The 15929-nt window shown below is 37.1% G+C and overlaps 1 long non-coding RNA gene across 1 annotated transcript; it reads right to left on the reverse strand.

The window, feature by feature from the left end:
- Window positions 1–4241: 4241 nt before the first annotated feature.
- Window positions 4242–15400, reverse strand: LOC115505423. Its single transcript, XR_003966021.1, has 3 exons — window positions 15389–15400; window positions 12816–12819; window positions 4242–4331 (listed from the first exon to the last, which is right to left on the reverse strand). It is a non-coding gene; the product is annotated as an uncharacterized LOC115505423 (long non-coding RNA).
- Window positions 15401–15929: the final 529 nt, after the last annotated feature.

Here is a 15929-nt window from a genome sequence, read left to right on the forward strand (position 1 = left end):
TTCCTCTTCCTTCTGAGAAGCAAAAAGGTAATATTTTTTATCCTTAGAGTTACTGGAGAGGTTCCTTTTTCCAATTTATTCATCGTTCACTCTCTTTGTGTATTCTTACTGGTCCACATACACATTAATAAACTCTCAACATGTGCAGAGATAAATTTTAGATTAAGATACAGACTATTTGTCTTGCTATAATAGTGGACTGTTAGCCTTTTCAATATTGTTTCAACTTACGTATTTATTTATATCCCAATTCATCCAAATAGAGTTTGAAATTTCTTACTTTCCTAAGTCCTTCGCATACCTCATTTAATTAATCCTATCCAATACTTACTGAGGAACTGTGGGGTTTAAAAACATGAAGAACACCGACTCCAGCCAGGTCATGATCTCGCGGTCCGTGAGTTCGAGCCCCGCATCAGGCTCTGGGCTGATGGCTCGGAGCCTGGAGCCTGTTTCCGATTCTGTGTCTCCCTCTCTCTCTGCCCCTCCCCCGTTCATGCTGTGTCTCTCTCTGTCCCAAAAATAAATAAAAAAACGTTGAAAAAAAAAAATTTAAAAAAAAAATAAAAAAAAAATAAAAACATGAAGAACAAGTTGTTCCTGCCTTCCAGGAGCTAAAAATCTAGCAGAATAAAAAGATACAATCACAAACCGTGCTAATAACTGATATAGTAGGTCTAAGATAAAATATGCACTATGAAAGTATTGGGAAGACAAGAGGTATTCTATGATGAAGTCAGCTAAAACGCATAGCCATTCTACTTCCTTAACCCTGACAGCAGTTGCCAGTACTGATTCATTTCAATGTCTCACATCTTCGACATCAACATATAAGCATTTGTGTTAATAAGGATGATTTTGGATCATCAAGGTGTGGTTAAATTATTTAAATATATTTTTTATGCTAAAGTTAGGAAGTATATCATACAGTTTTCAGGATTTTGATTAGGTTGAGTTCAAATAATTTTTTAGCTCATTTTTTAACCTTAAAGATGTCCGTAAATGGAGTTTACACGGAACACCTAATTCCCCTAGGACTCTGGATAAACTGAACGTGGCTGCATAGTCTTGTTATTTCACTTTATGCTCTAATTCTTTTAAGTATCATGTCTTTAAATAAGAATTCTCAATAGGATTATACACATTGTTTAATAGAATTCTGGCCAAGTACTAGGCATTCAATGTTTCTGATAAGTGTACAATTTGAAGTATCTCAGTAAGTATTCATTGTTCATGCAAAATTCAGTGCAGTTCACATAATATTGAGAACAACATGCATTACATCTCATTTGTAAAGAAAACAAAATGGAACAACTGAAATACCCTTCAAGAAGAAAATAGTGAATAAATTACAGCACATAAACACAAAATATAGTGCTTCCTTTAATAAAAATTGAAACATATTGAAACATTCCTATATAGGAAGATGTCTTCAATTTTTAGCTTCTGACCAAGATGTAGTAAGAGAAACAAGATTTACATTGCCCCCCCCCAAAGAAACCAACTCAAAAAACAGACAAAAAATACGAAACAATGATTTGCAAGACATGGGACATTAGGCAATGAACGACAATGGTCCTGAGTGATAGGTAACAAAACTTATGACTTTATTGCAAAACATTTCCAAGCTGAGGTACAAAGTTGGGGTACCCAGATAGAGCCCATTAGTTAGTTCCCCCGAGTTAAGAAGAGAGGTCTGAAAGCCTGGGAAGTCAAAGACCCTAGAGTTCAGAGGGTAGAGTGCTATAAACTAGAGAGATGCACACAAAGAGCTCTGAAGATTACAGAGGGTCCTCCTCAAGTCTTCAGCCACATACTCACCAATACTGACATGATTGTCTACATAGAAAATCCAGTGGATTCTACATAAAAGTTCTAGAACTAATAGATCCGGTTAGCAAGATTACAGGATCAAAACACAAGATCCACACACAAGAATCTAATGTATTTTTATATACCACCAACAAACAATTAGAAACTGCAATTTATCATTTTAAAAATATAGCATCATACCCCATGACCAAATGAAATTTATGCCAGGTATGCAAGGCCAGTTCAACACTCAAAAATCAATTAACGTATATGATACCAAAAGTACACACAATGAATGCAAAAATCAAGGAGTGGGACTACATGAAACTGAAGAGCTTTGCACAGCAAAGGAAACAATTAGTAAAACAAAAAGTCAACCAACATAATGGGAGAAAATATTTGCAAATCATATATCTGATGAGAAGTTAATATACAAAATATATAAGAAACTGATACAACTCAAAAGCAAAACAAAAACAAAAACAAAACCCACAACAACAAAAACCTATAACCTGATTTAAAAATACACAAATGATCTGAATACACATTTTTCCAAAGAAGACACACAAATGACCAATGGGTATATGAAAAGGTGTTCAAAATTACTGATCATCAGGGAAATGCAAATCAAAACCACAATGAAGTATCACTTTATAATGTTAGGATGGCTGTTATCAAAAAGACAAGACACAGCAAGTGTTGGCAAGGGTATGAAGAAAAACTGTTGTATACTGCTGGTGGAAATATAAATTGGTACAGGCATTATGGAAAACAATGTGGAAAGTTCTCAAAAAATAAAAATAGAACTACTATATGATCCAAAACCCCATTTCTGGGAATATATCCAAAGGAAATGAAATCAATATCTCAAAGAAATATCTGCACTCCATGTTCATCTGCAACATTAGTCATAATAACCAAGATAATGGAAACAACCTAAGTGTTCATCTGTAGATAAATGGATTTTTAAAATGTTTCTCTCTCTCTCTCTCTCTCTCTCTCTCTCTCTCTCTCTCTCTCTTTTACACACACACACACACACACACACACACACACAGAGGCACACGTGCACTCACATGCACAAAACAACATATTATTATTTAGTCATAAAAAAGAAGGAAATTCTGCCATTTAGGAGAACACGAATGAACATAGAGGACACTACACTAAGTGAAATAAGCCAGATATAGAAAGACATATACCAAATGATTCCACTTATATTTGGAATCTAAAAAAAAAAAAAAAAAAAAAAAAAGGCAGACTCATTGAACCAGAGAGTAGAACAGTGGTTACTAGGAGCTGCAGGTGAGGGAAATGGGAAAGTGTTGGTCAAAAGATACAAAGTTTATGCAGTTATGCAAGTTATACAGTCATGCAAAGTTATATAGTTATGCAATATGGATACTTTCTGGATATATAACATACGGCATAGTGACTATAGTTAATAATACTGTATTATATACTTGAAATCTTCCAAGAAAGTAGATCTTAAATGTTCTACACACACACACACACACACACACACACACACACACTGTGTGAGCGATGGATATGTTAATTATTTTGATTGTGGTAATCATTTAAAAATACTCATGTATATTAAATCATCACATGATTAAAAATTTTGTACAACCTAAATATATACCATTTTTGTCAGTCACACCTCAATAAAGCTGGGGGAAAGAAAGAAAAAATCAATTAATATATTTTATCCACATCAACAGGTTAAAGAAGAACAATTACATGATCATATTAATAGATGCAGAAAAAACTGACAAATTCAATACCTATTTATAGTACCAACCCTCATCAAACTACAAATAGATAGGAACTTCCTCACCTTGTTAAAGAAAATCTACAAAAAACCTATAGCTAACATCAGACTTAATGTTGAAAACCTAGAAGCTTTCCCACTAAAATCAGGAAGAAAGCAAAGATTTCCTCTCTTACTGTTTCTTTTCAACATCACACAGGAAGTCCTGGCTAATGCAGTAAGATAAGAAAAGGAAGTAAAAGATATACAGATTGGAAAGGAAGAAATAAAACTCTTTGTTTGCAGATGACATGATTATCTATGTAGAAAATCTGACCAAAAAAAAAAAAAATTCCTGGAACTAATAAGTCACTATAGCAAAGTTTCAGGATACAAAGTTAACATACAAAAGTCAATAACTTTCCTATTACCAGCAATAAACAAATGGAATTAGAAATTAAAATTACAATACCATTTACGTCGGCACTCCCAAAAATGAACTACATAGATATAAATCTAACAAAATACAAACAAAATCTATGTATAAAAACCTCTGATGAGAGAAATTAGAGAAGAGCTAAATAAGTAGATATTTCATGTTCGTGTGTAGGAGGACTTAATATTGTCAGATATCAGTTCTTCCTAACCTGATCTATGGGTTTACTACAACCCCAATCAAAATCTCAGCAAGATATTTTGTGGATATTGACAAACCAATTCTAAGTTTATATGGAGAAACAAAAGATCCAGAATAGCCAATACCACACTGAAGGGAAGAACAAAGTCAGAAGACTGACACCACCCCACTTCAAGACCTAACTATAAACCCACAATAATCCAAACAGTGTGGTATTGGCAAAAGAACAGACAAATAGATGAGTTAAACAAAATGAAGGGTGCATAAACAGACCCACACAAGTATAGTCAACTGAGTTTTGATTAAGGACCAAAAGCCATTCAGGGAAGGAAAGATAGTCTTTGCAACAAATGGTACTAGAACAACTGGATATCCATTTGCATAAAATGATTATAGATATAGACCTTCCACCTTTCACAACAATTAATACAAAATGATTCATAGATCTAAATGTAAAATACAAAACTCTAAGGAGAAACATAGGAGAAAATCTAGAGGATCTTGGGTTTGGTGATGACTTTTTCAGATATAACGCTAAAGGCATACTCCATTAAAGAAAGAATTAATAAGCTGGACTTTATTAATATTAAAAACTTATGCTCTGTAGGGGCACCTGAGTGGCTCAGTTGGTTGAGTGTCTGACTCTTGATTTCGACTCAGGTCATGATCCCAGGGTTGTGGGACGGAGCCCTGCCCTGGGCTCCATGCTGAGAGCGTGGAGCATGCTTGAGATTCTCTCTCTCTCTCTCTCTCTCTCTCTCTGTCTCTCTCTCTCTCCCCCTCTGCCCCCTCCCCTACTCTCTCTCTCAAATAAAATAATAAAATAAGATAAAATAAAATAAAATAAAATAAAATAAAATAAAATAATAAAATAAAATAAAATAACACGCTCTGCAAAAGATACTGCAGAGAGAGCGAGAAGACAAGCCACACATTGGGGAAAATGTTTGCCAAACACATATCTAATAGAGGACTGTTATACAAGATGCACAAAGCACTCTTAAAACTCCATAATAGAAAACTAACAACTCAACTAAAAAATGGGCAAAAGAAGGGTACCTGGGTGGCTCAGTCAATTAAGCATCCAACACTTGATTTGGGCTTAGTTCATGATTTCAATGTTCATGACTTTGAGCTCTACGTTGGGCTTATGAGGAGCCCACTTGGGATTCTCTGTCTCTCTGCTGCTCCCTCTCCCACCTTAGCTCTCTCCCTCTCTCTCAAGAATAAGCAAATTTTTTTTTAAATGGGCAAAAGATCTGAACAGACGCTTCACCAAAGAAGATATACAGATGGGAAATTAGCATATGAAAAGATGTTCCACATGATACATTTTTAGGGAATTGCAAATTAAAACAACAAGAAAACATTGTCCATCTATTAGAACGGCAAAAATCCAGAACACTTACAACAACAAATGCTGGAGAACATGTAGAGCAACAAGAACTCTCATTCACTGCTGGTGGGAATGCAAAATGGTATGGCCACAATGGAAGACAGTCTGTAGTTTCTTACAAAACTAAACACACTCTTACAGCATTACCCAGAAATCATGCTCCTTAGTATTTAACCAAAGAAGCTGAAAACTTATGTCCACACCAAAACCTTTGTCAAGATGTTTATAGCAGCTTTATTCATAATTGTCAAAACTTAGAAGCAACCAAGATGTCCTTTGGTAAGTGAATGGATAAGTAAACTGAGGTACATCCAGACAATAAAATATTAGTTGTCACTAAAAAGAAATGAGCTATCAAGCCATGAAAAGATATAGAGGAAACTTAAGTATGCACTACTAAGTGAAAGAAGCCAATTACTAAGTGAAAGACCCACACAAATATAGTCAACTGATTTGGCTGTATGATTCCAATATATTTGACATTCTAAAAAGGGCAAAACTTATAGACAGTGAAAAGATCAATGTTTGCCAGGGGTTAGAGGGAAGGGAAGGATGAATTGTGGAGCATAAGGAATTTGTAGGGCAGTGAAACTTACTATATGATAGTATAATGGTGAATAAATGTCATTATACATGGGCTAAAATCCATAGAATGTACAATAATGAACTCTAGTATAAACTGTGAACTGTAAGTAATTATGATGTAATAGTATAGGTTCATCGGTTGTAAGAAATGTACCACTCTGGTTGTGGGATGTTGATGGTGAGGAAGAATATGCATATGTGAGGACAGAGAGTATATAAGGACTCCTGTACTTTCTGTTCAATTTTGCTATGAACCTAAAATTGTTCATTAAAAAAAAAAAACAAAAAACAAAACTCTTCTTCTTTTTAAAGATGGAATCAAAGGGCACCTGGGTGGCTCAGTCAGTTAAGCATCTGACTCAGTTTCAGCTCAGATCATGATCTCACGGTTGTAAGATTGAGCCCTGCATTGGGCTCCATGCTGAATGTGGAGCCTGCTTGAAATTCTCTCCCTCTCTCTCTGCCCATCCCCCACCCTCACTCTCTCTCAAAATAAATAATAAAAATTTTAAAAAACCCACACAACACCACTGAGAGGAATTAAGGATCTAAGTAAACAGAGAGATATACCATGTAACAAGGTGGAACATTCAATATTGTTAATATTTCAATTCTCCCAAATTGATGTATAGCCCATCACAATCAAAACCAAAATCTCAGCATAAGTTTTTGTAGATATTGACAAACTGGTTTGAGAATTCATATGAAAATGTAAAGAACCTAGAATAGCCAAAATAACTTCTAAAAAGAACAAAGTTAGGAGGTTAACATTGTCTCATTTCAAGACCTATTTAGAAAACTACAGTAATCAAGATAGTGTGGTAATGACATAAACACAGACAAATAAATGAAAGGAACTAATTATAAAATCCAGAAATATATCCACACATATATGCACAACTGAATGTTGACAGAGGTACCTGCAAAGGCAATTAAGTGGAATATAGGAGTGCAGATAATACTGACTGCATCCTTGGCCCACCATCTTGTTCAGGATGACCTCTCTTGGGGCTATGTGCTCCAGGCCCCCTGAAGATGAATACACATACCTTAGAAATGCCAACCATGGCTGGAATGTAGAGAGGCTTGCTTTGGCCATCTGTGAATCTGTTCGAGATAACACAGTCTTACCCCTTCCTGATGCACAACAGGTAGCACCATAAAATCGAGTTAAATGTTAGCTGCCAGTTAAGATCATGCAAACCCTTTGAAGGGCATGGGAACCCTCTGTTCTCACTACAATGCCCTCCTGGCATCCCCTTGCTCTATAAAATCTGTAGACTGACTAAACTGAGCGGAGAATAGCTGCACAGCTCCAGATTGACATCCATCTGACCCTCCCTGCCAGTAAGTTACCCTGAACAAAACTCTATGTAAACTGTATGGAATTGCCTGCTTTGTTTTTTCAGTCTCAAATTGTCTTATCAGTTTGGAGGATGCTTCACAGTCCCTCCCCTCTTCCACTTTCTAACAATTAGCCAACCAGGCAGGAGATGGAAACAGAAATAAGCAGGGTCAGGGGCTGTGCAGGGAAAGCCCAGTGTCTGTGGGGGAAATCCCAAGCTGACCAGCCACCTTCATGTCAGGAGGGTTGGCCAAGTCTTTGAGTGTTTGAGACCAGTAAGCAAGCTCCCTGAAAACATCCAAGGGATTGCTGGATAGCCCAAAGGTGGGGGAAAGGAAATGGAAACGGGTAAGTGATTAAGCTATTGCAACAGTAACCCCAGCCTTTGCTCTGTGCGTTACAAGACTCCACAGAAAAGGAATTATGAGTAAAGAGTGCTTTGAGACCTATCTCCCTATCTCCCTGCTTACATAATAAAATGTTCTTCGCTTTCAACACTCCTTTGGGTTATGTCCAATTTAATGTACCCCAAATGACGAACCATTTAAGTTGGGTTATAAATTTGGGCGACCCCGGCGAGACCTGTGGGCGGTTTGTGTGCCTGGGTGGTCTGAGAGCGGGAGCAAAGCAGCTGGCAGCAGACCTCATTCAGTGCTTACTCACTCTGGACAACTGTCACCTTGGGTTCTCAATTAGGACCATTCCATTTTGCCCCTGGTGACTCTGAGCTCACTGACCCTGTGACCTGAGGGGTGAAGTAGCCACCAGAACACCCTCTGTTCAGCACCTGAAGGGACCGACAGCTAAATGAGCTTTGGCTCCCCCACGATAATCTGTGATAATCAGTGCTCTCCGCTTTGTTAATCCAAAGACTAAAGGAACACTCTGGGGAAATGTTTTGAGAGAAAGACCCCTTCAGTAAAAGGCGATGTGGGATTAAATGTTTGTTCTTGTTGAGCCTAGAAATCCCCAGGTGAAGGAGGTCACAGGAAAGGTTTTAAAAGGATTATACCACAGACGATTTTAACTCTCAAGTGGCCTAAATGAGGATCCTTTCAAATACCTAATTCCTGCATTTGTGGACCCAACTTGAGAAAGCCAGCCACTAAACTAAACAATCTGACTGGGATGCATATTTTGATTGGTATTTTGAAGCTTCCAAAAACACTTCAGGATACTATCCATGCAGGAAACTAATAAGTAAGATGTAACCCGAGGGGAAGAAGCAAATGGAGGAAAGTAGAATCAGATGAGTAGATGAATCTACAATGTCATTTGAGTTGCAGCCCAGTTCTTTGAAGATGTGAAAGCAGTTTTGCTTATCTTACAAAATTTTACAAAGCTAGAAAGGCAACTCTGGAGGCAATCCAAAGTTCACCGATTCCTTTACTGATCCCAAAGCCTCCCCTATTTATCTTAAAGGCTTGTAAATTATTGGCTTTGAGAAACCAAAGTCCTTTTCAGGAAAACTTGTATTCTTTCTCCATCTTAAATTCTACAACTTGTCGGGTCCTGGAAATGCAAACACAGCCTACAATCACCTGTCACTGAAGGAAACAAAAAAAGTGGGTGGGAGTGGGGGTGGGGAGAATGCTTTTAAAAAAACCAAACTGCTAAGATGGCTCTTGTGTCCAAACTCTAGCACAGTCACCTCAAGACTAATTCCAGGGACAAATACAAATCTTGGAAATCTTCTCCACAACTATAGGGTCTTTACATTTGTCTCTGTGTGTATCCACATATGTGTGTTGTAAGTGTGAGATATTTTTCTGCCTCCCAATGGTATTGCTAAAATTAATTTGTAAAAGAGATCTATTTAGGTGGTTTAAAGGCAAGCAGTTACAAGCAACATTAAAATTATTAAAAAGCATGTTTCTAGAAATTATGAAATATATTTATAAATTTGCCAATCCAAAGAACTCTGGTGTAACAGACAGTTCACCATTGCTTACTACTTAGTTTTCACTAGAAAGTAAGGTTTCTAAGCATTAAGAATTCTAATAAATGTAATGAAGACTACTAGAAATAATAAGGGGGACAACTCTGTATGCAAGGAAAGTAAGGTATGCGTTTTTGGTAAGAAAGGGATAAGAGGTGGGAATACATTTTTGTTGAGGGAAAAGAAAGTAATTTTGTCCTAAAATGAGACTGGTTGTTTGGAGGGAAAACTTAGGACAAAATCTAGATAAAAAAGAAAGTTGTAGAAAGTTTGTGAAATAGGAATCTTTGGAAAAGAATTTTATGCATGGTCAGGACGAAGACTGAAATGAAAGAGATTTAAAAGTACGCTGGAATAAGATTGGAATTTGGCTTTTCTCAATTAAGGTAAAGTTTTCTTAGATTATTGGTCTATTCTTGATAAGAAATTGTAAACAAAGATTTTTTTCTTTCCCCAGACAAAAACAAAACAATAGTTTCTGTATTTCTTTTTTATCAGGTCTTCAAATACTTAAGAAAACTGAATCTTACCAACATTAAAAAACTAAGTTTTGTTAACAACTATGTATTTGCCTTAAGAATCTCTTATTGCCACCTTGGTTAATTAGGCAACTGAGTTTTAATTTTTATAATGATTTGTGCTCCTACTTAGACATGTGCTTTAAAACCTTCTGACATTTTTAACAAACTTTCCCAAATTCAATGACTGAGTGAAGTTCTCAACTCATTAGGCTCGGTATGTTAAGTTACATGGGAAGTAATGTCAAATAAGTGATGATAAACCTTCTCTGGTTATATTATCTTAGGTTATATTATAGTTATGCTATAACTATTCCAGAAATCATATAAAATTCTAAGATTTTGATATGTCCCGCTATAATGTCATCCCTTCCAATTCTAATTACTGAAGTGTTGTATGTCATAGAAATAACCAAATGTTCGTGTCAATTGCACTACAATGGGTTTTCATCAGGGCTTTAACCATGGCCATTTTTGGGTCTTTTGTTATTTGCAGTTATTGCTCTGATGCTTTTGCAAAATGTGTTTTGTTTTCAAGAAGATTCATAGAGAGAACTTAAGACAAATGCAGGTTTCTTATACCCTTAAGATCATAAAACTAAGCTGAGTAAGAATTTCTGGAACTAATGGAAAAACTGAATTTAAAAGAGCAAGAATGATTAACATGAGTCTGAATGAATTGAGAAAAATGATTATAGTTTTTTATCATTCTTACTTAAAACATTACCGGTTCTCTAAAGCTTGGTCTTCCAGATTTAAGGAAACAGTGATCTTTTTCTCCCTACCTGATCCCTCCAAAATTTGGAAATTCTCAGTGAGCATTTTTACACTCATGGCAATTATAAGTACTTGCATATGTTCAGTAAGAATTTGTACGCCTTATAACAGGACACCATTGGAAACATTGGTCAAATTATCAAGGCTTTGACTAAAATGTCATTATTTGAGAGAGATATGCATAGACTCAGACCAGATAGCTTTAAGGAGCTAAAGTTGACTTTTTGGAATTAGTGAATCTCTTTGGGAAAATTGGCCTGGTTCCTTGCTTACAGAGTCCCTAGGAGCCTTAACAGGTGAGTAAAGAAGGTCACTTTCTGGCAGGCTCAGGAATCTCAGAATATTTGGTGGACCTCAAGAAGAGAGGAAGTAACCCACATGTATAGGTGTTATAGGCAAGTCTGGTGGCAAATGTTTTGCTTGGTTCTTAGCCTTAAAAGGCTGTTAAACACTCAATCTGAAATTCCTTATGGAAATTTCCAGCAAAGCAGATTTAAAAGAACCTATATGGCCAGCCACTATTTTTGCTGTACTTATGTAAATTATTAGGCCAAGTTTGTTAAAACTGGACTTGTCTCACAAACAGATTAGTTTTATTTTGGCTATCTTTGATGGAAATGAGGGTGATTTTAGAGAGGAAAAAAATTGTGTTTTAGTAACACACCTTTATGGGTGTTAGATTCTAGTTCTGATTAATTGCACTTGGATGTTTCTTGTTTACAATTAATTGTGTTACAATGTATAGGTTACAATGTGTCTTGTTAACCTATAAAACTGGGTTGGATCCTGAATTCTTTTAGTTTCCTTGCATATCTGGCTAATTTTCTGCCTATAGGCCCAATTTTGAAAGCTCACCTGTGGGACTGGCTCCTGAAACGAGACAACTGTTTAACCCAAGTGACCTCGTTATAAAATGAAATGAGATGCTATCTAAGACTATATATGAGAGTTCTAGGGGTACCTGGGTGGCTCAGTTGGTTAAGCATCTGACTTCAGCTCAGGTCATGATCTCACAGTTCGTGGGTTCAAGCCCCGTGTCGGGCTCTGTGCTGACAGCTCAGAGCCTGGAGCCTGCTTCAGATTCTGTGTGTCTCTCTCTCTGTCCCTCCCCTGCTCATGCTCTGTCACTCTCTCTGTCTCTCTCTCAAAAAAGAAATAAACATTAAAAAAAAATTTTTTTTAAAAAAAGACTATACATGAGAGTTCTAAAACAATGGCTCTTTTATTGGATGCAAGCCAGTTTCCATCCTCAAATCCTGACCTGTGCCCCTTTTCAGTAGGAAGTAGCTAGAGTGGTTATCACTCCATCCCTCCAGAATGAGTAATGGTGAAAATCCAAGGGTGGTATTGGTTCATGGAGACCGAACAGCTACTGTGTTGTTACCAAATGAAGATTTACCATATCTATTGGTCCTTTAAAACATTTGTCTTATTATCCCTGGCCCCACACTGATGTTGTCCCTCCCTGGTGCCTCAGGTAACCATCTCCCTGTCATGGGCCACCACTTATGTTGAAAGTCACAATCACTCTGACTGCTGGGTCTACAGAATGCTGAACTTAGTGTCTCACATGCAAAAGGATATTGATCACGTGAAGATCTCTTTTGCTGATGCCTTCACTAGATGGCTCACCTCCTTTTTTTCTTAATAATTTTTTAAATGTTTATTTTTGAGAGAGCAGGTGCAAGCAGAGGAGGGGCAGAGAGAGAGAGAGAGACAGAACATCCAAAGCAGGCTTTGCACAGACTGGAGCAAGCCAGATGCGGGGCTTGAAATCTCAAACCAAAGTGTTTTGTCTTAATTAATTAATTAATTAATGTCACGTTGCTGTCTTGTTACTGCAGCATCAGGATGCAAGTCACCTCCTGACACGTGGCTCCAGGGTCATCACAGGAGAATGGCATGTAAAAGACTGTAGTGGCCATAAAGATGTCAGAGGTGGAGTGTAGGAATGCTGACAACACTGACTCCATTCTCGCCTTCCATCTTGGTCTTGTCCAGTCAAGGACCTCTCTCGGGGCTACGTGTTCTGGGTCTTTGGAGATTAATATACATATCTTAGAAATGCCAACCAGGGCTGGAATGCAGGAAGGCTTGCATGAATCTGTTAGAGAGAACATAGTCTTTCCCCTTCCTGATGCACAGGTGGGGCACCACAAGATCCAACTAAATGTTAGCCATCAATTAGGTGCATACAAACCTTTTGATCTCACTACAGTGCCCTCCTGGGCATCCCTTCAGCCCATAAAATCTGTAGACTAAGGTGTGGACTTTGTGGAGAATAGCTGCACAGGTCTGGATTGCCATCTGCCCAATCCTCCCTGTCAGTAAGTTACCCTGAATAAAACTATGTAAAACTCTACGAAGTTGCCTCTTTCATTTTTCAGTCTCAAAGTGACTTCTCAGTTTGGAGGATATTTTACAGTCCCTTCCCCCCTCTCCATGTTAGAACGTGGAGAAAGGATGGTCTTTTCCAATAAATAGAAAAAAAACAATCGGATGTCTAATGGAAAAAAATAATTCAATCCATACCTCAACAAACATAAAAACTAATTCAAAATGGATCACAAACCTAAACTTAAAACCTAAACCTACAGAGCTTTTAGAAGACAAGATGAGGTAAAACCCCTGTGATTTGGCTTAGGCAAACATTTTCTTACATACATAAAAACCATAATCCTTAAAAGAACAAACTTGCAGCAGCTACAGAAAACTGTACAAAGAGTCCTCAAAAACTTAAAAATAAAACTTGTTTATCCAGCAACTCCACTTCCAGGTATTCATCGAAAATTATTGAAATCAGTATCTCGAAGAGATACCTGCATTCCCATGGTCCCTGCAACGTTATTCACAAGAGTCAAGATATGGAAGTAACCTACATGTTCATTGGTGAATGAATGGATAGAGAAAATACAATATATACATACAACGGTATATTATTCAGCCATAAGAAAGAAGGAAATCTTGCCATTTGTGACAACATGGATGAACCTGGAGGACATAGACTAAGCGAAATAAGCTGGTCACAGAAGATACCCGCACGATTCCATTTATATGAGGAATCTAAAATAGACTCATGGAAGCAGAGATTACAATAGTGGTTGCCAGGGACTGGAAAGAGGGTGAAATGGGGAGCTGTTATTCAATGGGTATAAAGTTTCAATGAGGCTACATGAGTAAGTTGTAGAGATCTGCTGTACAACACACTGCTTGTACTCAGTGATAATGCATTGGGAGCTTCAAAATGTGTTAAGAGGCTAGATCTCATGTTAAGTGTTCTTATCACAAACAAAACAACATAAAACAAAAGGACACAAGGAAACTCCAGGAGATGTTAAATATGTCTTATCACCTTGATTGTGGTGATAGTATCAGCAGATGTTTGCATGTGTCCAAACTCATCAAATTGTACATATTAAATATGAACAACTTTGTCAATTATACCTCAATAAAGCTGTTTTTAAAAAAGAGCAAATTGATAAATTCAATTAGGTCAAAATTAAAAACTTTTGCTCTTTGAGGGGCACTTGGATGGCTCTACTGGTTAAGCTTCCAACTCTTGATTCTAATTCGGGTCATGATCTCATGGCTAATGATTGAGCCCACATCAGGCTCTGTGCTGACAGCATGGAGGCTGCTTGGGATTCTCTCTCCCTAGCTCTCTGCCCCTCCCCTAACTTGCACGCATGCACACACTCTCTCTCTCGCTCTCTCCCTCAAAATAAATAAACACTAAAAAAAAAAAAAAAACTTCTGCTTTTTGAAAGACACTATTAAGACAATGAAAAGTCACAAACCAGGAAAAACTATTTGCAAATCAGATATCTGATAAAAGACATATCCCAGAATATATAAAGACCTCTTAAAGCCCAATAATAAGAAATAAGAAATAACCTAATCTTTTTAATAGGCAAAAGATCTAAACAGGCACTTCAGAGAAGATGTATGAATGCCTATTAGTACATGAGAAGATATTCAATATCACTAGACATTAAGAAAAAGCAAAACAGAACCACAATGAGATACTACTACTCGTCCATTAGAATGACTAAAATTTTTAAAAAAGACTAACCATAGTAAGTGTTGGCAAAGATATGGAGGAACTAAAAGTCTCATACCATGCTAGTAGGAACGTAAAAAGGTAGAACCACTTTGGAAAACAACATGGCAATATCTTTAAAAATTAAGCCTAGGGGCGCCTGGGTGGCTCAGTCAGTTAAGCGACCAACTTCAGCTCAAGTCATGATCTCACAGCTTGTAGGTTTGAGCCTCACATCGGGCTCTGTGCTGACAGCTCAGAGTCTGGAGCTTGCTTCAGATTCTGTGTCTCCTTCTCTCTCTGCCCCTTCCCCACTTGTGCACGTGCGTGCTCTCTTTCTCTCTCTCTCCTTCTCTCAAAAACAAATAAACACTTTTTAAAAAATTAAGCCTATATATGCCTTTTTATCTTCTGAATCCACTTCCAGGTATTTACCCAAGAGAAATAAAAGTATATGCCCTTATAAAAGCTTGTATGGGAATATTCACAATAACTTTAGATTCAATAGCCAAAGACTAGAGACAACCCAAATGTCCATCAATAAGTAAATGGATAAACAAAGTGTGCATATCCAAGAGTGAAACTACTAAGGAAAAAAATAACAATAAAAAAGAAGAAGAAACAAAGGAGGAAAGGGAAAGGAAAGGAAAGGAAAGGAAAGGAAAGGAAAGGAAAGGAAGAAAGGATGAAAAAGAAATTAAAAAATGAAATATTGACACACATAATGACATGGGTGAATATCAAAATAATTATGGTGAGTGAAAGAAGCCAGCGGAAAAATGAGGGCATACTGTATGATGCTCTTTATATGAAATTCTAGAAAATGCAAACTAATCTAAAGTGACAGAAAGCAGATATGTGGTTCCTTGAGAAGGGGAGAAAAAAGGGACAAAAGGGAAGGCTTACAAAAGGACACGAGGAAATGTGTGGGGTGGTGGGCGTGTTCGTTACCTTGATGGTAGTGATGATTGGACAGGTACATAAATATGTCCAAAAATACCTAGATATGTGCAGTTTATTACATGTCAATTTTATTCCAATCAAGCTGTAAGGAAAAATAAATACAGATTAAAGCCCAACGACAAAATAAAAAGTCCTCTTCTGGGCTCCCCCACTTATATCAGTGGC

Source organism: Lynx canadensis, chromosome F1, assembly GCF_007474595.2.
Source record: "Lynx canadensis isolate LIC74 chromosome F1, mLynCan4.pri.v2, whole genome shotgun sequence".
Taxonomy (NCBI): domain Eukaryota; kingdom Metazoa; phylum Chordata; class Mammalia; order Carnivora; family Felidae; genus Lynx; species Lynx canadensis.